At 41.5% G+C, this 21,698-nt stretch overlaps 1 protein-coding gene and 1 long non-coding RNA gene across 2 annotated transcripts in view; one reads left to right on the top strand and one right to left on the bottom strand.

The window, feature by feature from the left end:
- diaph1 (diaphanous related formin 1) overlaps positions 1–21,698 on the top strand; it is a 348,897-nt gene that overhangs the window by 179,451 nt on the left and 147,748 nt on the right. The window lies entirely within an intron of this gene.
- The window catches only part of LOC144686076 (uncharacterized), a 28,129-nt gene continuing 9,004 nt past the window's right edge, over positions 2,574–21,698 (bottom strand). The window contains exons 3-5 of the long non-coding RNA XR_013577847.1: positions 14,964–15,093; positions 4,515–4,576; positions 2,574–3,991 (exon numbers count right to left, since the gene is read on the bottom strand). This is a non-coding gene — a long non-coding RNA (uncharacterized LOC144686076). The remainder of the gene's footprint in view (positions 3,992–4,514; positions 4,577–14,963; positions 15,094–21,698) is intronic.

The raw sequence follows: 21,698 nt of genomic DNA, 5'->3' as shown, positions 1-21,698 counted from the left end.
ATCTGGCACTCATCAAACACTGAGCCACAGAGAGACAATAGATGGTTTAAGTTATGCTTCTTTCTGGTACTATCAAAGGAAATGTGTTCCTCTGTTGTATGCCAAATCCTACATCAGGTTAACACTGCCCTGAAGCACTTAATCTCGAACAAGAGCTGCACGACTGTCACTATTTAACAAGTATCATAAAATCATGAGCATGTGTAGTCGGAATGGTCTTTTGGTCATGTTCCAAACTCTGTGTTAGCCTGCTCCATAAAATAAATTCCTCAGTTCATAGAAAAACCCGAACTCATGAGAAAAGTATTTTAGGATGGCGGGTAAGAAATGAATTGATCCAAACAATGATTTCATTTTGTAGAAACATTTGCTGTAAGCTTGAATTTCCATTCAGTATTTTTATTTTTAAGTGCCCCATGTTTGTTACATGGTGATGACTTAAAACAAAACAAAATGGTGATGACTTAACCTATTCCCTAGCCTATTGAACGATATAGTCTGATTTGAATAAACATATTTTCTGGACTGCTGCTTTTGTTAAACTCCATTTTCAGAGTGTCAGTCTCCTGCCAAGTTGAGCAGCATCTGGGTAGCAGTGAGGGCCTGTTCAGGTTAAATGGCTCTATTGGGAATGTGATGTGGGACAGCTGATCTTTATAGAAAACTGGTGCTGTAAAGAAAAATGTTTTCACGAAACTCAGCCTGAGCTGTAATCGATTATGGAAGAAAAATGTTGGAGTGAGGAAGGGTGAAAGGATCCTTTTTGCATAAATATCTCTATGCTTTTTTCATCCTTTTGAATGGGATAAAAAAGCCTTTTTTATTTCCTGTGAGCAGTGTTTCTGTGCTAATCCTTTATCCACACTTTTGGAAGACAGAGACATGATAACAGATGTGCTCAATTGATGTCACAACTTTGTCGGTCAGGGAGCACCTCTTCAGGGACTTGCAGATTTTTGCCTTTTTTATTTCCTCATGCAAATCGAGTGCAGTAATTTGTATCATTAGCTCAAGCGTTTCTCCGTTCACAACTAACCAGCAGGGCAAAACTGACGGTACGAGTTCAGGAAATGTGTTGGTACTGCAGATTGGTGGGACGTTTTCTTCTGGATGCTAATCTTCATATTGCTCGATGAGCCTTTTCGTTAACGATATCCGTAGCTTACGTCAGCTAGTCATCGCCACTCTCGTGGCATGCTGCTCCCCTGGTCTGGCATGCTCACTTTTGATGTTCCCAGAGTTCAAAGAACACTGAATTTACATGTGATTACATTGTTACAACTGGCCTGGGTATTCCTGTGGCAGAATCGTGGACCCGGGTCTTGTATTCAGGATCTGGGAGCCGGTTTCTGCAATGTAATTGTAAGAAACTGGCATGTTGACACTGCAGGCTTGTGACACAAACTTCTCCCTACAGATCCATTCCTTTCATCCCATGGACAAAATTTTGATGTATCAGCAAATGTTCCCCTCACTTCAATCCACAATCCTGAATCTGGACCAAGTCTGTCTTCCAGATCAGTTAGTATCGGTCGTAAAACCAATGTATATTTTCTCGATCTCTATCTTTATGCAACTCCCAAATTTGCAGCGATTTGGAGTGTAAATGCAGCACATGGTGCACTATGGAAACATGCAAACCAAGAAGGTTCCACGTTGAATTCCTGATTTGTGCTAAGTTGGTCAGCCTTAGCCTGGCTGGAGGCAATAGTTTGTCTCAATGCACTCAGGCTTAGGAAGATATAACTCCGTGATGTTTCCTATCCCTTGCTTGCTGTTGAGTGATTGCTATGGGGACATATGTGTACATGCATATATTAGGCAGGAATAGAACTGAGGTATTGTGTCCACCATGATCAAATCACCTACAGGCACCCACTTTCTAAGCTCACAAATGAAGCATACCAGCAGGGGAAGTACTGAGGGTTGGTTACGTTTCTTGAACTGTGCAAATCTCAGAAAATAAGGGGGAGAGGTTGGATGTTTTTTAAACAAAGGTTATCTAGCTTGTGTGAATATCATTATAAAATATTTGTAAATGTAACCTTAATCATAGGTACGTGATTGTTATCCTGTATATTGAGAACTTTTCAAAATGTACTTTAAGGTATACATAGTTTGTAAAGAATAGTTCTGCTTTTACTTCAGCATTTAATACATTTAAAGCGAATGAGGTTTTAGTAGCATTATAATTCTTGGCTGTTTTGGAGATGCCTGATATGCCTTGCACGTTGCTCCTGAGCAGTCTGAGTAACTGTGTCTGAGCAACTGACAAAGACAAAGTGAAAGTATTGCTACATTATTAATATTCTTTGTAAGGCTGGATGATGCTTTCTTGATATTCTGGCTCAGTACAGTGGTGCTGCCGACAGCCCTGAAGATTGAAACAATGCTTGGAGAAGACTAATGTTTTCACCTCTCTGCACCTGCCCAGAGTGTTTAGAAAAATTATGCAATGATTCCCCTGAACTGTTGTGAACAATGGGGACTGCAGGAGGGGAAAATCAAATGACAAAATTGGCCTTTTGTTAGCTGCACTTGATTTTCAAGTGAAATAGACTGAAAAGCCATGAACAATTTGTGATTTTTATTAATAAGTTCAAAAAATGTAGACTTGGAATGCTTGTTAGGCTGTGTCCTTTCGTGCCCTGATGCTGCTCTGAGACCTTTATGCTGGTACATGAAAGGGAAAGGTGCCATGCTATCTATGAGGAATCAGTGCAGGATTGTCTCGTGATTTTGCTTCTGCTTCATCCTTACCAGCTGAGTAATGGTAGCTGAGGAGCTTACCTTTTATCTACATTTTAAAGAAAACGTTTATTAGCTCTTGATTAAAAAGAGCCAGCAATCCTTTAACAAAATCCGTAGAACGTTTGTGTGCAATAAGCGACCAGTGAATCTAGCATGCTTTTTTGTGTGAGGTTCTCTCTCCTCATCCCCCACCTCTCCCAGATAACAACTAAACTTAAAGGCTTTTACTACTACTAAATCAGTGGTGGTCCTTATAAGGCCAATGCAGGCTTTCAGCAGTATCAGGACCAACTTTTGTCCAGTAACTTAGCTGCCTGAGAATGCCCTAAAGTAGAATGTGGAGAATGGAATTGTCTGCTTGATGCAATATATCGCCGTTCCTTCACTGTCGCTGGGTCAAAACCCTGGAACTCCCTCCCTAGCAACACTATGGACGTACCTACGTCACAGGGACTGCAGCGGTTTAGGAAGGCAGCTCACCACCAACCTTCTCAAGGGCAACTAGGGATGGGTAATAAATGTTGGCCGAGCCAGCAACACCCACATCCTATAAATGAATAAAAGAAATGCTGCACCTAATGTAATTGCCATCACTTACTTTCTTACTCCTGCTTATGATATGGAGGATATCGGAGCCTGGTTATTTTGAAGACCTGAAAAAGTTTTGTAGCAGATATAATAAAATGGCAATTTGAGCTGGTATACTTTCAGATTTCTACCAACAGTTCAAATATAGTTTGTAATTTTATTCAGAGTTTGATTCCTTACCAGCTGTTTTATCATCGGCTTGCTAAATTTTGTGTTTTTGCCTGACTTTTTTGGCATGTGCAAATGGGTGTCTTACCTCAGGGTAAGTGGGGTATAAAGGCTAATGGATGTGAGGATGTTTGATCTGGAGCTTATATGTTCCTCTGTTGATTTGAATATTGAGTGTGTTCATTCAACATGGAGAAAGTCATAATCTAGATACGTTATGTCATTGTTGTTCTTAAGAAAATATAATTTCTAGAATTGAGCCACAGGGTCTGAATCTGCTTAGTTGAGCTCATTTGGGATGGTAATTGGGACGTGCTGCTGATCCAGCTTCTTTGTGTTAGCTAGTAACTCCCACAGCAAAGGTCTTGAAGCAGCCATCTGGTGAAATAGGTCGCCTGCACTCGGTGCCTTGGGTGAATAGCAGGGCTGTCGGGTGAAATACCAGAGAGTATTCACGTATCTATTCTTCAGCATGGGTGAGCACCTTCGAGAGAGAAGAAAAGGAGAGGGTAATCAGTCCTAAAGGTCAAATTTCTTGAGGGGAAAAAAGTGCTGAAAGGCTCACGAGTGTCGCTCCTTGCAATTTTGCCATTGTAATTGTAAACTTGGATGGTCCTTTGTATCACCTTTAAGCTAAATTTAGTTACATAAAGGTGGCAGCCTATGAGTTTATTTTTAATTCAAATTTAAGATTGATCATGATCCAGGGGATGAAACTCTCAACAGCTGCATGGCCGCAGGCTGTCAAAACATTAGACTACATGTACTACATTTCAAACAGTAAGAATGTTGTTTGCTGCCATTTATCCAAATAGAGAGCCCCTCTGTCCCAGAAAAGTCTTTTTCAATTTCTGCAATGCTGAAGTGAAACACACAGGCAGTCTGATTCACTAGTCCTGTTCACTGCTTCATTTTTACTGATCTTTTTTCCTTTAGGAAAGAGAAGCTAGTTTTCACCTTCCAGCACAACATATTTTCAACCATAGTAAAATCAATGTTGAATTTACCACTTGGGGGATGCTCAAAATATGAAGAAACTCTTGATATCACAGAAAGGTCTGGCCAGCATCTGAAAGAAAAAGACAAGTTAATGTTTGAGGCAAGTCCCTAGAGGAATTCTAATGAGGGGTTGTACCTGAAATGTGAAACTGTCTTTTCTCTTTCAGATACTGACTGATGTTGTGTCGTTCCAGTATTTTCTGCTTTTATTTAAAATGCGAGGAAGCTGAAATCTTTCCCTCATCAAAATTATATTTTCTGAACCCCAAGCGGTACTTCAAACAAAAAGATGCATTTCAAACAATTTTTCCATGTTTTTCTCCCTCATTTCTCCCCCTGCCAAACCACCCATGCCCCCCCCCCAAGCAGCTCTAACGTGAATAATGAATATGTAGCTGATTTGAAGCAGACCTAACCCACCATCTTTTGACATAAGATGGCTCTTGTGGCAGTCAACAAGTAGAACCATAGAAAGGTTTCAGTGCAGAAAGAGGCCATTCAGCCCATCATGTCTGCACCAGTCAAAAAAAGAGGAAACAAGAAGCTAGCCACTCATTTTTAAGCCCACTTTCCAGCACCTGGTCCATAGCCTTGCAGGTTACAGCACCTCAGGTGCAGATCCAGGTACCTTTTAAATGAGTTGAGCGTTTCAGCCTCAAACACCAATTTAGGCAGTGAATTCCAGACGCCCGCCACTCTCTGGGTGAAAAAAACTTTTCCTCATGTCCCCTCTAATCCTTCTACCTATCACCTTAAATCTATGCCTCCTGGTAATTGACCCCTTTGCCAGGGGAAGCAGGCCTTTCCTGTCTACCCCCATCTAGGCCCCTCATAATTTTGTACTCCTCAATTGAAAGTGCCCACTGACTTCTGGTCACTGCATCCACAGGTGAGCTCGAGCTAATCTTGATTCTCGTTTTGAATTTTTAACTAAATTAAAATTAAAAATGCAGGACTGCTTTCAGGAATGGCTAATCTGTGCACATATACACACTCCTCTGAACCCCACTGTTGTCATTAAGCATACTAACCACATTTTTACATTTATTTCTAATATATTATTCAGGGCTGCTCTCAATAATGTATTGCCGACTGTGAAATGGCAGAGGCAAAAAGAAAAGGAGGAAAAAGACTTAGACTAATTTAAGAAAATTGCTCTTTCCGAATCTCAAAGGCAACCAAGCAAGCGCCAGGGACTGCAGTAACTTATATCAATAATTACAACCACCCCTCACTTATTTCCAATTACTTGAGAGATCCTCAACTCTCTGCAGCAAATTGTCTGAAATAAGTATATCCCACATTTAAACCAGATGCTCATTTTCTCGTGTCCGATTTATTTGAGTTAAAGGTAACCACTGCTGCTGAGGTCTGGGGACTGGATCAGATCCTGACTAGTAAAACTACTTTTGTTTTAATAACTTAATTCTCTGTTTTAAAAAAAAGTATGTCTTCTCAAATGTAAACATTTTCTGGATTATGTTAATATGTAATAAATTTACCCTATTTTCTTCTTTCCCCTTTCCCCTGGATCATTGTGATCCTGTTTGTAGCCACTGAGCTGTTCCAAAGCCTGTCCCTTAGCTGAGAGATAATCGGTTTATGTCTTCAAGTATGTAACATCAGTTGTGGGTATACCTTTGATGTTTCAGCTTTCAGAACGTCTCAGGATTTCAGTAATGAATCTCTACATTTTCCATAAATTTCTCTATGCTAAGTTTTCTCTGTCGATATACTCCTTAACCCCATACATTAAATAGAAAACGATTGTTAATTAATCTTGCTAGATCTATCATTGCCTACAGGTCTTGCATTGTGCCTTATGTTTCTCCACATTGATTAAAAATTAACTACACTCATTTTGCGGGGCTTTAATTAAAAAAAACACAAGTTTACAATGCTGGCTTATATTGACGGTGACTGAAAATGACTGGAAGGAATTCTGTCTAGGTTTTACTCACGTTGTGTGCCTACATGTTGCTAATGTCAGGTTATGAAAATCAGGGAGTAAGACTGGGATCTAATGCAATAGAATGGGAGCCTTGTCATCAACAAGGATAACTTCAATTTATATCATCCATCTCCACTGCTGCCTCAGCTCAGCTGCTTCTAAAGCTCCCATCTGTACCATTGTTAGATTTATACTTATTCCAGAGCCCTCCTGAACAGCCTCCCATCTCCCAACTTATAAATTTGAATTCATCCAAACCTCTGCTCACCAAGTCACATCATACTTGTGCCTGCTCGTTTAAATTGCCCCTAAGTCTGGCAACTCCTTGATTTTAAAATTCTTGTCCTTGCTTTCAACTTTCTTCAAGGGCTTAGGTTTACCTATCTCTAGAACCCCTGCCAGCCTTGCAGTGCTCCATAGCATCTCTGTACCACTCAAATTTTGGCCCTTTGATCTATCTCCGACTTTAATGGCTTCAGTATTAACAGTGTGCTTTCAGCTGCCTAGGCCCTTAACCTGAGAATTCCCTCTCTAAACCTGTCTGCCTCTCCTCCTCTCCACCTCCTTTTGATAACCTTTCCAATAAGTGACTGTGTCAAATTTTGTTTGATGATGCTCTTGTGAAGCGCCTTGGATCTTTTGCTACATTGAAGTGCTATGTAAATGTATGCTGTCATTTGATGACTAATGGAGAAAATGTCTCGATCCACATTCTATGAAGGGGAGGAAAAAAATAAATAGAAATAATGGATACAATAAATAACAGGGCAGCTGTCAAGCCATGTGGTGAAATTTCAGAGAGGACTTAAAGCTTTAGTAGAAAGGGGTTTTGAGAAGGCCTTTAAAGATAGAGAGGGGTGTAGATATTTAGGCTGGGAGCTGGAGAGACGAGGGCCAAAGTGGCTATCTTTGACAAAAATCGAGTGGGCTGGAATATGAAGCAGATGAATCCCGCCCTAGGTAAAATTGGCTCATTCAGGGAAAAATTGGGACTCAATGGGATCTTCTGGCCTATAAGGCTCAGTTCCACATTGGCCATTAAGTCTGTCGACCGAACAGTTGGTTAAATTTTGGGCCATCTTGTGTTTAGGCCATTGTTTGTACAATGCCATTGTACAATTGGGAGTATTGATTTCAGCAACCATACTAAATCTAACTTGTGTCAGGCGTAAATGGCAAAACATGATTTAATGGAATAAGAGTGAGTACAATTAATATTTCATACCATGCCCTCCACAGAGCTGGATGAGCAGACATTTTTTTATAGCGGCTGTTGCAAATTTGCGTATTGTGGCCAGATTTGGATTTTAATCAGTTAAACTGAGATCGATTGATTTTTGCTGGACAAGTGTCTAGAATATGGAGCTGAAGTAGGTGGATGGATTTGAGGTGCAGCTCAGCCACAATCTCACTGAATGGTGGATAGGCTCAAGTAGTTGAATGGCCTGCTCCTGTTCCTGTGTTCCATTTTCAGCTGTTTTTCTTTCAGTTTGAAACATGCAACGTTGCAGTAAATAACATTATAGATAGAATAAGCATTAGAGAAAGTTTGTGATTTTGTATTGAATTCCCTGTTCGTGTTTCATCATGGTTGCCAATGGCAACACAAACTGAAATATTCTCTGTTTTTTTTAGAAGTACAATTATTTGGATTAATTTAGGTAAAGTGAGTTTATTTTTCCTTATGCAACTGACATTGCTCAGTTGTGGAATTAAATTGTAAATAATTTACAAAATTAACGAGTTGAAAGTTATTCAAATGTCCTAGTTTTAGATAAGTGGACAAAACACAAATTTTTAAAAATCAACTGTTTAAATATTAAAGGCTGAAGAGTACTACAGAAGGATGTTTTATTTCAAGCATTTCCATTAACAAGGGAGGATATGTTTGGGTTTCATTATGTTAGCTTCTTATGTTATTAATCAATTTCTATCCAAAGCAGATCTAACCAAGAAAATGGGTCGTGGTGGAGGTGTTGGCCTTTGGTCCCATTTTCCCCAACTCCAGCAAGCTTATTATCTCCGTTCAGCTTCAGTCAAAAATTGAAGGCATAGTCCATTTGCTCTCTCTAGATGTTCAGGAATCAGGCAGTGATGGAGGGGGTAGGGGGTGAGTAGGAGGAAAGGTAAAGAAATACTTCGCCATAGGCTGCCATCTCGCGATCATCTAAGAGTGGTTTTAGCATCGTCCTGGGGAAGAATGCTGTTTCTGGTTCAGTTAGTGTGCAATAACGGTGAATAAGTGTCAGTGGGAGTAAATGAATAGATTCTTTCCTGCAAATTTTTTTAAAAATTCATTCACAGGATGTGCGCTTCACTGGCTGGGCCAGCATTTATTGCCCATCCGTAGTGCCCTTGAGAAGGTGGTGAGCTGCTGCCTTGAACCGCTGCAGCCCATGTGGTGTAGGTACACCCACAGTGTTGTTAGGAAAAGAGTTCCTGGATTTTGACCCAGCGACAGCGAAGGAACGGTAATATGTTTCCAAGTCAGGATGGTGAGTGACTTGGAGGGGAATTTCCAGGTGGTGATGTTCCCATCCATCTGCTGCCCTTGTCCTTCTAGATGGTAATGGGTTTAGAAGGCGCTATCTAAGGAGCCTTGGTGAATTCCTGCAGTGTATCATGTAAATAGTACACACTGTGCATTGGTGGTGGAGGGAGTGAATGTTTGTGGATATGCCAATCAAGCAGGCTGCTTTGTCCTGGGTGGTATTAAGCTGCTTGAGTGTTGTACGTGTAGCTGGGGTGACCAAGCATAAAATTTTAATTCAGTCATCTAGTTAGTTTCACGTTCTTAAGGTTCTATTTTAACCTTGGGAAGGGCCGGTAGTCAGTTAAAATGGCAGTCAGGCACTGCTTGCTGCATTTTTGATGTGTCCGTACCTGCTGCTATTTCAACTGTAGGTTTTTGACTGTGGTAGATTGCCTCTTGCAGATAAGTGATGGGTCTCAATAATAATTATCGGAATCTAATGAAGTCACCGAGACCCCTACATGGCTTTTGCTACCGTGAATTTTACTCATCGTTCCCACTGGATCAGTTGAACATCTATACTGGAAGATGTTAAAAGACCCGGGAGGCCAGCACCATTATTGGTGCCTCCCACCCGCCGAGCCTCCACACACCTCACTCAACCCCAGGTAAAGATAGGGGCCCTAGTTTCAAATGGCTGGAAGGCTATCTTGTAGACCAGTTATGCACCATGCCTTATATTGGTGCATTGCAGTTACAATTTTATATCGGTACAATTTCTATATTATAATATGGATGTGAAGTCATCCAAGTTGCATTCAGGCAAATGGAAAGACAGTATCAACAATTGACGGTGTCTGGCAAGAGTGTAATTGGAATCTTAGACATAACTCATCAGGAATGTGCAGTGTCGAGACTCTTGTCAAACTGGCATACTCCAAATTTCCTTGATGGTCTCCTCTTCCTCCCTTAATACAATGAAGTAGGGTACCATTCATAAGCAGACATACGAGAACAGACATGTGAGAGTTGATTTGACTTGGGTTTCAACTCCTGGCCCTCTTTCAGTGAGCAGCACAAACTCAGCCTGACCAGTGCGCTCAGCTTTGCTACAGGGCTGTACATTATATCTTCTGTTGCCGTTGTGACTGTGACCTGCCATGTGACTAGAGGTGACCACTAATCATTCCATGACAAAGAGCACTAACCGTGCAATGCCATAATAAAATAAATGAACTTGATATGGGAGGTTTTTACTCAATTCAACTTGAGTTAACTAAGTGTGCTGCTGTTAGTTTTATGGTACACTGGGCCAGAAAATGAATCTATTAATTGTTTTCAACATCAAAAGCTTTGCAAGACAGCTTAGTTTTCTACTTTATCTCCTGTCTACCCTTGTTTCCATTCTACTGTTGACGGAAATTTGCAGTACTTTGTCACAGCTAGAATACACAGGCTGTCAACCAGTTCAATAAGTAATTACTTAGGCCATTCTAAATGGTAAATTTGTACAATAATTTATCGTAAGCTGGTGCCTTGCCTTTCTCTGGGCAATCAATTGCATTGTTCTAACATCAGTGGTTTATGAAGAAAGTAGAGTCTACCATTTACTTTTCGGGGATATACATTTTTCCTTGGTGGCAGGTTTTCAGCCTCAATTTAAAGCAGCTGAATTCTTTCCAAGTTTATTTTGCACAACGTTCACAAAAGAGCCTGGATTTCTGAAGAGAGATTTAATGAAACGATTGAGTGGAGAGAATTAAACAAATGTTGTAAATAATGGAACTAAAATAAAGACCAGCGAGGTCTGTTGACGTCTGAAAAGGGAAAGGTAGTTTAATGTTTCGGGTACAATCTTTCACCGGATTAGCTTGCACCTGGAGACTAATCTGTCTTTCTGTTTTAGAAAACATTCTTGCTAATGAACTGGATACTAATTTCAGGGCCAATGCATTTGATATTAGTATTCCTTATCCATACGTAACCTGTAGGAAAGTAATTTCATATGCGTGAAGTTGTGCATTTACTAAATATCCATTGCGGTGCTGAATATGTATCAGGCGCCTATTGCATTAGTTTGATGTTAAATTAAGGTAGAAACACCATGGGACTTCATAAAATGGCTATTTACTTCCAGCTTCCTTCCATGTGGATTTTATTCAAGAATCCGGAGCACAAATGTACAATTTTACCAACAGCTGTTTTAAGTCAGTACTTAACTAGTAACTCATAGGCCTATACTAATTATTCCGAGAATGTAGATTCAAATCCTACCAGAAATTCAGTTTTAAAATAAAATTCTGGAATTAGTCAGCTGGTTTATGAAGAAGGGTGAGTCTGGATTTTAAAAAAAAAAGTTACCAAACTTGTCGTAAGGCCCAACTGGTTACTTATGTCCTTCAGGGAAGGATACCAGCGGTCTTTATACACTGTGGCCTTTATGTAGCTCCATTCCCACATTGTTATTGACTTTTAACTACCCTCCCAAGCCACCCAGATGCATCCAAACAGGGCAACTAAGGATGGACAACAAATGTTGGCCTTGCCAGTGATGGTCATAACCCAAGAATGAATTAAGCGAAGAGAAACATGTTTCTACTATTGTCACTTAACCCTTTGCCATGTAACTTAATTTTGGTTCATGAATTGCGCTGTAGCCCTTGGAAAAGAAACCTGTGTGCGTATTCATTTTGTTACCCATATTTTTATAACTTCAACGAATTTGCATTTTTTTTTAAGCTTGTGGCATAAATTTTGCTGAAAATATTTAGGAAAATGACTGCTCTTATTGTTCGTTCCCAGCATGTAAAACCCCTTCACTCAGATTTAAACGCTTGCCCAACTGTAAGTGTCACAGAAAATCAAAAAAAATGTGAAACTGACAAGGCTTTATTGTTCAGTGTCAAACAACCATAACACATGAGGTTGTAATTCTCGCGATCATTGATGGTACCTATTCTGCTCTTCACTCAGATCATTCTTTATCACCACACTTCCCTAAAAAGAAATCAGATTAGTTTCTGTCAGATAAATTGAAACTTCAGGTTTGAGAATCGTGGATCCATATACTTTTAAAAAAAAAAGTTTCACTCTAACAGCCATTGATTAGTTACATGTTTCGTTTACTCTAGTTATTTTGCCCTGATAAATGTTTAAGCCTTAAAAGTTTTAGTAGAAGAATTTTCATGGAGTGGGCACAGTTCGGTGACTGCTTTTATCCATTAAATGATATTACACACTTGTTCGATCTTTCCCTTTCAAATGTTGATTTTCTGTGAACATGCGTTTTTTTTTCTTTTTGCTGCACCAACCTTTGCATAGTGCAAATTATCCCTGGGGTGGTTTTGGGGCAGGGGCTGGATCCAAACAGGAAGAGGAGGGAATGGGGTCGTGGGGGAGGGGGAGGACAGGACAGGGTTCTGTGCAGTTGACTTATACATAACTACTGCTTGTGAATTGCCCAAGGCTATTTTGCACAAAGGCCTTACAGCTGGCAAAGAGAGGTCCAAACATGTTGGTGATAAAGTTCCTGAGGTGAAAGGCCAATGAGCATGACCCACTGCACTCTCCAGTTCCTTTCATGCAGCCCCTTTGAATACTGATTCTAAGAACAGTAATATGAAACTCAGATCTTGCATTGATGCCAGACGGAAACTGCTCACTGGTTTCTTAGATCCAAACACCAGATGTTTAGATAAAAATGTTTAATGGGAGAAGTTGAAATTATTAAATTGGAAAAGGTTTGCAAGCTAAACCATTAAGACGAATAGAGAGATGGTATTTTATATTAATGGATTGAAATTGTGTGATATAAAATGCATTACTTGTGGGAGAAACCAAAAATAGGGGCTATGAATATAAGATAGTCAATAATAAATCCAGTAGAGACATTTCTGAGAGTGGTTAGCACGTGGAACTAACTACCGAGTTTAACAGTTGAGGCGAATAGCACAGCTGCATTCAAGAGGAATGATAAATGCACAAGGAAAAATGGAGGTGATGGTTACACTGAGATGAAATATGGTGGGAGGAGGCCGTTGTGGAACATAAACATTGGAATGGACAAGTTGGGCCGAATGGCAGGTTTCTATGCTGTAAATTTGATGTAATCACTTGGTATGGCAAAAACTTTTACATAATGCTTCCTTTGAGTTGGGAGTGGCGGTAAAAAGTGTGTGCAAATGCATGCCACTCTCATTGCCTTCAAACGGCACGACTGTTGGACCATGATGCATTAGAGACAATTCACTTATTAGCTCACCAGATGGCTTTGCGAATACATGCATGGTGAGGAGCTTTAACAGCCCAGGAAGGACCCTAGCTTTAATCCTTGAGCTTTTTTTCAGTTCTACTGACCTGCAGTGTTGCCATTTATGTTCTGTTAACTCTTTCGAGTTATCAATAGATCGCATGTAACTCTTTCGAGTACATTCACAGTTCTTGGTTTCCGGGAGTGGGACATGAACCCACAACCCTCTGATTCAAAGGCGAGGGTGCTATGAACTGAGCCACAGCTGACACCTGTGTGCTAAGTTAGTGGCTCTCAGCCAGGAATGCAATTAATCTCAGCTGTCTTTGGATAAATTAACCAACCTCATCTGCTCTGACCAACTATCCTGTGAGCCTTCCAGGAAAATACATCTGTGGGAGTCAATTGAGGACGGGGTTAAACTTACTCACAATTACTGTTTAAGCTTGTGTATGACGATTGACACCCAAGTGAGGTACTGAAGCTCAGCTAGCACATAGAAACTCAGAGTCATTAATTGCAATTGATGGTTGTCTTTGTTTGTAATTATTAAATATTTTTATTTGGTGCTTCAATATGATTTTTCTGTGGCTATGCAGTATATCTAGCATATTTTTCCAAGAAATTGGGGTACTGGAGGTATGCTTCCTTCCCCATTGAAAGTATAATTGGCAAATAAATTTCAGCATTGGTAAATATAAAAAGTTACATTTTGATAAGGAGGTCACAAAGGACTTGGAAAATAAGTAGCCAAGTAGGGTAGAGGACCAAAGGGATCTGGAGGCACAAATGTAAGCTAATAAGATCACTTTAAAAAGAGCAAACCCAGAACTAAAGTTTATTTCGAGAGAGAGAGAGAGAGAGAGAGAATTGAAAAGTAAAAATGTTATGGTCAACTTGTATTGAACCTTGGTTCAACCACACTTAAAGTACTGTAAACATTTCTGTCAGCCGTGGCTCAGTTGGTAGCGCTGCAGAACTTCAGCACAAAAAGAGCAAAACCAGAGCTAATCTTTATTTCTAAAGGGGTAGTAACGAGAAGTAGAGAAATTATGATAAATTTGTATCAAACCTTGATTAGATCACACAAAAAAAAACAGAACATACTGGAAAAACTCAGCAGGTCTGGCATTGTCTTTGGAGAGAGAAATCGAGTTAGTGTTTCAAGTCCATATGACTTTTCTTCAGAGCTCATCTTTATGTTTCTAATTATTAAATATAAATATTTATATTTGGTATGACTCGGAGCCCTGAAGAGGAGATTTCCTTCCCTAAGGAACATTAGTGAATCAGATAGGTTTTAACGACAATCAATGATAGTTCATGGTCACCATTACTGAGACTAGATTTATATTCCAGATTTTTTTTTATTAATTGAATTTAAATTCCACTAGCTGCCCCAGTGGGATTTGAACCCATGTTACTAAGGCATTAGCCTGGGGATTATTAGTCCAGTGACATTACCACTATGCCACTGTCTTCCCCATACTAATTTGTTGACATTTGGTATATCGCTATTTATATCTGTGAGCTGAAAATGAATGTTGGAGGTATTTGTATGACATTCCTCTATCCAATATGTAAAGCGGGTATTAACCCATTTTACTTGACTTCTGTTAAAATAGCAAAGGATGGTTTTATGATTGTATCAAGTGTATGACTGCTAATATAACCAACAGTAATTTCAGACATAATCTCCAGTAATTTCAGGCTTTGTTCTCTAAGATCACTGATAATGTTATAGTATGGAATAAAAAAAATCTTCATTATAGGAACAATCTCACCATCTGCATCAGCTGGACCTTTATTTTGTTTTCAATCCTCTACTTTTGAAGCCAAAGCTGTGGCCTCCAGCCTTTTTTAAAGATGAATGCACTCAATTTTCACGCTCACAAATAGAGAGTTTTCTCTTGCCTGCAAAAATAAGAAGTGGGTTTGCTCAGTATTCCTTAGAATGCTCACTGCTGTGTACATCATCTGTAGGTCATATGATATGCATATTGATCTCCTCCTCCTTCTCCAGGGTTCTTTATTGATCAGTATTGTGGTTATATAGTATACAGATGAGATGTGTTCCTCAGTGTTGCTTGCCTGATTTTGATCCCGGTGCCGCTAACACCTATTGGTAGTTGGGGCTGTGAAAGTCATAGAGGATGTTTTCCCAGAGCCCCTTTAGTACATCAGCTAAAGAGCAACATTTGTGAAGGAGATGGTCGCTCACTCTTTTAGTGAAATTAAGTGCATGTAATAGTTCTTCCAGAGACCTGGCACAGATGCAATATGTTGACTGCCCCTAGGCAACATCATTTGTAGAGATGGGTCATCTTCCACATGATTCCCTTTATAAGAGAGCCTAAAACTAGAGGACACAGTTTAAAAGCAAGGGGTCTCACATTTAAGGCGGAAATGAGGAGAAATTATTTCTTGCAGAGGGCCGTTAGCCTGTGGAATTTCTTCCTCAGAGAGCAGTGGAGGCTGGGCCTTTGAATATTTTTAAGGCTAAGTTAGATTCTTTATTGACAAGGGAGTCAAAGGGCATTGGGTAGACAGGAGTGTAGAGGTTTTTTATTTGTTCATGGGTGCGGGTGTCGCTCATCAGACCAGCATTTATTGCCCATTTCTAATGACCCTTGAGAAGGTAATGGTGAACCACTGCTTTGAACAGCTGCAGTCCATATTTGCAGGAACACCCACTCTGCTAGGGCCGCAATCAGATCAGCTGTGATCCTATCAAATGGTGAAGCAGGCTTGAGGAGCCGAATGGCTGACTCCTTATGCTTATGTTTGTACGTACGCTAACACTCGGAACTGTTTCAACAACACCCCTGGCAACACTTCCATTGTCTGTGTGTTATTGGACAGCTCCAGAGCTACAGTTACCTCAGGTAAGCATTGTTGGCTTTGACCCATCACCCCACCACAAACTCTGTTGCCTCGTCACTGGTTGCATCCTCCTCCCAAGTCACTGCCTTAGCTGAATCAGACTCTTGAACTCATCCAAACTGAGCTACATTGGAACCTGGTCCACCAGCACCTTAATATTAAAATTGTCATTGACATGTTCAAATTCTTTCATGACATCCCCCCCTCCCCCCACACCACCCTATAGCTGGAATCCCCTGCAGTGCACCAGCCTTCCCAGAGCTGTTGTCTCTTCTCCATCCTGCCCACCATTAGCAGCAATGCCTCTAGCTGTCTAGGCCCTAAGTTATGAAATTCCTTCAATAAACCCCTCTGCTTCCTCACTTCTGTCTCCTCCTTTAAGACACTTGGTAAAACCTATTTCTTTGTCCAAGCTTTTAGTCACCTTTGCCAATATCACGTGTTTTCAAATTTGTGTCTGATTATCCCTCTTGGGATGTTTTGCCATGTTGAAGGTGCTATGTAAATGCAGAATTTTGTTAATCTATGATTCTGAGAGATTCGCGAGGCATATGGGAAGAAGGAATATCATACACTTGTTTTTAAAAAATGATAATATACTATTGAAAAAAATGAATGGAAAAGTGGATCTGTCATTTGGGCTCTCCTGTTGCCGGTGAGAAATATTTTTATTCCCATGTTCTTCAAACTGAGTTATTTTCGATTTTAAAAAAATCATTGCTACAGTCCCTAACAAAAAGAGCTGGCACCAATACTTATTCCAGCAAGTTTAACAAATATATAACACTTTATTAGCTCCCTCCCTCCCTGTATTTTGGGTCAGTAAAAGACAAAAGACTCCCAGCTACTGGCCCAAACATTGCTTCAGTGAATCGAGCTACGCATCTAGCTGAATGCACTGTAGCTTTAATCATTTCTATGATTCCTGTTTTTTGTTCAGAATGTAGGCTGATAAAGTCTCTTGAGTGGTTTTTACACAATAATAACATTTCACTGCAGTGGCTCCATGCTGGTTGGTTCCCTGGCAGCAAGCATTCATCTTACAGTGCCTAATAGCACAAAGCATTATTTTAAATGCCAGCGACCCTACTGGGTAAGAGCCTCTGTAGCAGAAAACCCATTTGTTTTGATGAAAGAACATTGCATTTGCTTCTAGCTTGTTTTGGCTGGTAAAAATACTTTTACATAATGCTCCTTTATTTGATTCTCATCAGCCTTTGAGTCAAAGAGGATATAACCTATTGAGGACTGGTGTCCTTTTGTTCAAGCCTTGATTCTTTAATAGAATATGCAGTTGCTTTCTTCTAGAAATGAGTTACCACTTGTACAGCAATATCTTCAGCATATTGTTGATCTGGAGCTGGACCATGCAGAACAGGAAGGTCCAAAGTTCAAGTCAGTAAGTCTGAGCCAGGATAGCGGCAGGAGTGTTGCAGGTAGACTTAGTGTCAGTGGATGAGGGAGGGTGAATCAGCCAGGATCTACTTTTTATTTTACTGGCCTGCTCGCATGCAAAGATTAAATGAGGTTAGGATTCAGTATATTTGTAATCCTTCTTCCCAAATACCCCTCCATCAAACATACAGTCTGCCAAAAAAGTCTCATGATGGACGGCCTCTTGCATGAGTAACAGCTCCAGTTTTTTGGAATTCCATCCCAGATGTAGTTCAATGCTTGAGGAGTGCAGAAGATGGTTGGGGTGGAAACATAAGAATGTTACATCTCTTGAGCATGTTCCCCCTACTCAATTGGATGTTGACTGGCCTGCATCTTAACCCCAAATACCTGCCTAAGTTCTGTAGCCCTCAATACTCTTGCCATACAAAAATATTTTTAAATATTTTTTAAAATTAGTGTTATATTGGTCTTGCTGCCTTCAACCCAGAGAATTCTATATTTAAGTCCTTGGATGGTATAGGTTGGGTGTAGCTTAGGAGGGAAACATTGGAAACATCTGGGTTAAAGGTAATGAAAATGTAGATCTTGGGTGACACAAGGGTGCTAATAGAATGACAATACAGACGTAAGCATCTTTGGTGATGGATCCAAAATGGATTATCCTGTTAATTCTTTGAGTTGAGAAGTTCCAGGCATCCCCTGCTGCTATGGTTAAGACCTGCCATTACGACTACAGAAATTCAGTGTAGCTCCTTCAGCTGCAACTTCCAAACCTGTGACCTCTACCACCGAGAAGGACAGGGCAGCAGATGCATGGGAACACCACCACCTGCATGTTCCCCTCCAAACCACACACCATCCTAACTTGGAATTATATCGCCATTCCTTCACTGTCACTGGGTCAAAATACTGGAACACCCTGTGGGTGTATATACAACACATGGACTGTAACGGCTCAAGATGGCAGTTCACCACCACCTTTTCAAGGGTCATTAGGGATGGGCAATAACAATGTTGGCCTAGCCAGCAATGCCCACATCCTGTGAAAGAATTTTTAAAAAAAGACCCAGTGGGATAAGTAGCAGGTCAAGCAATGTTGCGCAGCCTCTGATGGAGTTTAAAATGTGCCAAATGGTGTATGCTCCCTTATTGGAAACTTGTACAGCAAAGTAATGTGGGTGTACCAACATCACATGGACTACAGTAGTTCAAGAAGGCGGCTTGCCACTGCCTTCTCAAGGGCAATTAGGAATGGGCAACTAATGTTGCCCTTGCCAGGAATGCTGACATCCAATGAAATAATAAAAACAAAATGCCCTCCGCACCACCTTCACAAATTACCCATACAGCAAGGGGAACAAGCTTAATGCAAGATGGAAGTGCAATAATAGTGATCCAACCAACAAGAACGCCAGAAAAAATAGAATCAGATGGGTAGACAAATTCTGTACACTCTATGTCCAATTGTTTCTTCTCAAACAACTGTCAATCAGTGTATATTGTTTATCTCAATTAGAAAGAAGTAAAATTCAATCCTTTCATACAGTGCAGATTTTGAAGAGAGTTGAAACTAATAAATTCCAACAACAAAGTAACAAGTAATAGAAATTCAGAACAGGCATTACTGTTTGTGTTTAAGCAAAGACAGGCAAAAGAATGAGCAACATAAGCACAAAATGCTGGAAATGAAGAGCAGGTAGGTTAGCTGGCTCCTGGCAGGGATATTGGGTTCATGCTCCAGGTCACAGTCCTTTGTCAGCGGTTACTGGCAGCTTCGTTCTCCTTTTGCAGGTGCTGATCAATGTGCCCAGCTGTGCATTTGTTGGTTCAAATTTCCAACACCTGCAGAGTTTTCTGTTCACCTCATATTAAAAGAGGACAGAGATTGAGAGAATCGCAGGGACTTTGGTCCACTGCGAGTACTTGTGTTAATTAAACAAGATAATGAGCCAAGTGACAAAACCCAATAACTATGAGAGCCACTGTGAATGTATAGGTGTTGCAGTTGACCTCGTTCTCCTCCGTGATGATCAGAGTATCTAAGAATATGAGCAGGTTACGTTTGGGGATTGTTGTACTTTCTAACGGGTGCTCAGTCCTTTCATGGATATGAATTAAATCTCCTGTGCATGGTTGGGTAATCTGTGCAGCCAGATGTAAGTTCTTCCATTGAAAGCTGCCTCCCATCTCCTATTAATGGCTGGATTAATTGAACACGCGTGTAGTAGCCCAGTTGTAGAGCACTTTTAACCTAAAAAAATTATATCAATTGGGATTTATATGCCAGAGTGCTGTTTTTTAATAGGTTTTTGCAAGGTTTAATGGAACTGTCTGTTCAGTTTCTGAAGATAGTGATTTTTTTTTAAAATTCAATTTTGGGACACTTCTTGGATAATTGATGCATCCGACATCACATGTTAATTCTTGTCAGGCACTTTTGGGTGGGTTTATCAGAGCAAACGGTTTGAAAATTAGGTATCTAAGGACACTCAACACTGCTTTCATTAGCATTGCAAAACTTGTACTTGATGTACTGTGAAGCTGTGACTGTTTTGTGTCAGTGTTTTATTTGTTTAATTTGAATGCTGAGTTAATTTTGGGGTCGTGGGGGAGGGGGTGGTTTACTCCAAGGTATGTTTGATAAGAAAAGGGAAAAAACAAACTGACCCTTATTGATAGATCATCCCATCTTCTTTTCCCCCTCACCATATCTTTCAACCCTCAGTCTTTCTTCTCTCTCTTTCCTCTATCCCCACTCACCCTCCCTCTCTCTCACCTCTTTCTCTCTCTCTCTCTTGCTCACCTCTTTCTCTCTCACCTTCTTGCGTTCTCCCCCTCTCTCTCTCTCTCTCCCCCCCTCTCTCTCTCCCCTCTCTCCTTCCCCTTCCACCTCTGCTCGCCCTCTCTCTCTCCCCTTCCCTCTCTCTCCTCTTCCCTCTCTGCTTGCTCGCTCTCTCTCTCTGCGCTCGCCCTCTCTCTCCCTCTGCTCGCCCTCTCTCTCCCTCTGCTCGCCCTCTCTCTCCCTCTGCTCGCCCTCTCTCTCCCTCTGCTCGCCCTCTCTCTCCCTCTGCTCGCCCTCTCTCTCCCTCTGCTCGTCCTCTCTCTCCCTCTGCTCGCCCTCTCTCTCCCTCTGCTCGCCCTCTCTCTCCCTCTGCTCGCCCTCTCTCTCCCTCTGCTCGCCCTCTCTCTCCCTCTGCTCGCCCTCTCTCTCCCTCTGCTCGCCCTCTCTCTCCCTCTGCTCGCCCTCTCTCTCCCTCTGCTCGCCCTCTCTCTCCCTCTGCTCGCCCTCTCTCTCCCTCTGCTCGCCCTCTCTCTCCCTCTGCTCGCCCTCTCTCTCCCTCTGCTCGCCCTCTCTCTCCCTCTGCTCGCCCTCTCTCTCCCTCTGCTCGCCCTCTCTCTCCCTCTGCTCGCCCTCTCTCTCCCTCTGCTCGCCCTCTCTCTCCCTCTGCTCGCCCTCTCTCTCCCTCTGCTCGCCCTCTCTCTCCCTCTGCTCGCCCTCTCTCTCCCTCTGCTCGCCCTCTCTCTCCCTCTGCTCGCCCTCTCTCTCCCTCTGCTCGCCCTCTCTCTCCCTCTGCTCGCCCTCTCTCGCCCTCTCTCGCCCTCTCTCGCCCTCTCTCGCCCTCTCTCGCCCTCTCTCGCCCTCTCTCGCCCTCTCTCGCCCTCTGCTCGCCCTCTTCTCGCCCTCTTCTCGCCCTCTGCTCGCCCTCTGCTCGCCCTCTTCTCGCCCTCTCTCTCTCTGCTCGCCCTCTCTCGCCCTCTCTCTCTCTGCTCGCCCTCGCTTTACAGTCTAGAAGGAGCCCATTCGGCCCATTTGAATCTGTGCTGGCTCGCTGAAATCTACCTAATCCCACTTCCCTGCCTTATCCCAGTGACCTTGCACATTCTTTCTCTTCAGATAGCAATCAAATTCCCTTTTGAATATCTCGATCGAACCTGCCCTCCACCATCCTTTCAGGAAGTTTGTTCCAGACTCCAACCTCCCTTTTGAGCGAAAAAACTTTTCCTCACATCACTTCTACTCCTTTTGCTTGTTATTTTGAATCTGTGCCCTCTTGTTCTTGAGAGGGAACAGTTTCTTTCTATTTACCTTGCCCATACCCCTCATGATCCTGAATACCTCTATTAAGTCTCCTCTCAGCTGCCTTTTCTCCAAATACAACAGTCCCAACCTCTCCAGCCTATCCTCATAGCTACAGTTATTAATCCCTAGAATCATTCTTGTGAAACTCCTCTGTACT

The sequence above is a fragment of the Cetorhinus maximus genome, chromosome 10, assembly GCF_964194155.1.
Source record: "Cetorhinus maximus chromosome 10, sCetMax3.hap1.1, whole genome shotgun sequence".
In the NCBI taxonomy this organism is placed as follows: Eukaryota; Metazoa; Chordata; class Chondrichthyes; order Lamniformes; family Cetorhinidae; genus Cetorhinus; species Cetorhinus maximus.
This window is presented reverse-complemented; position numbering and strand designations above follow the sequence as displayed.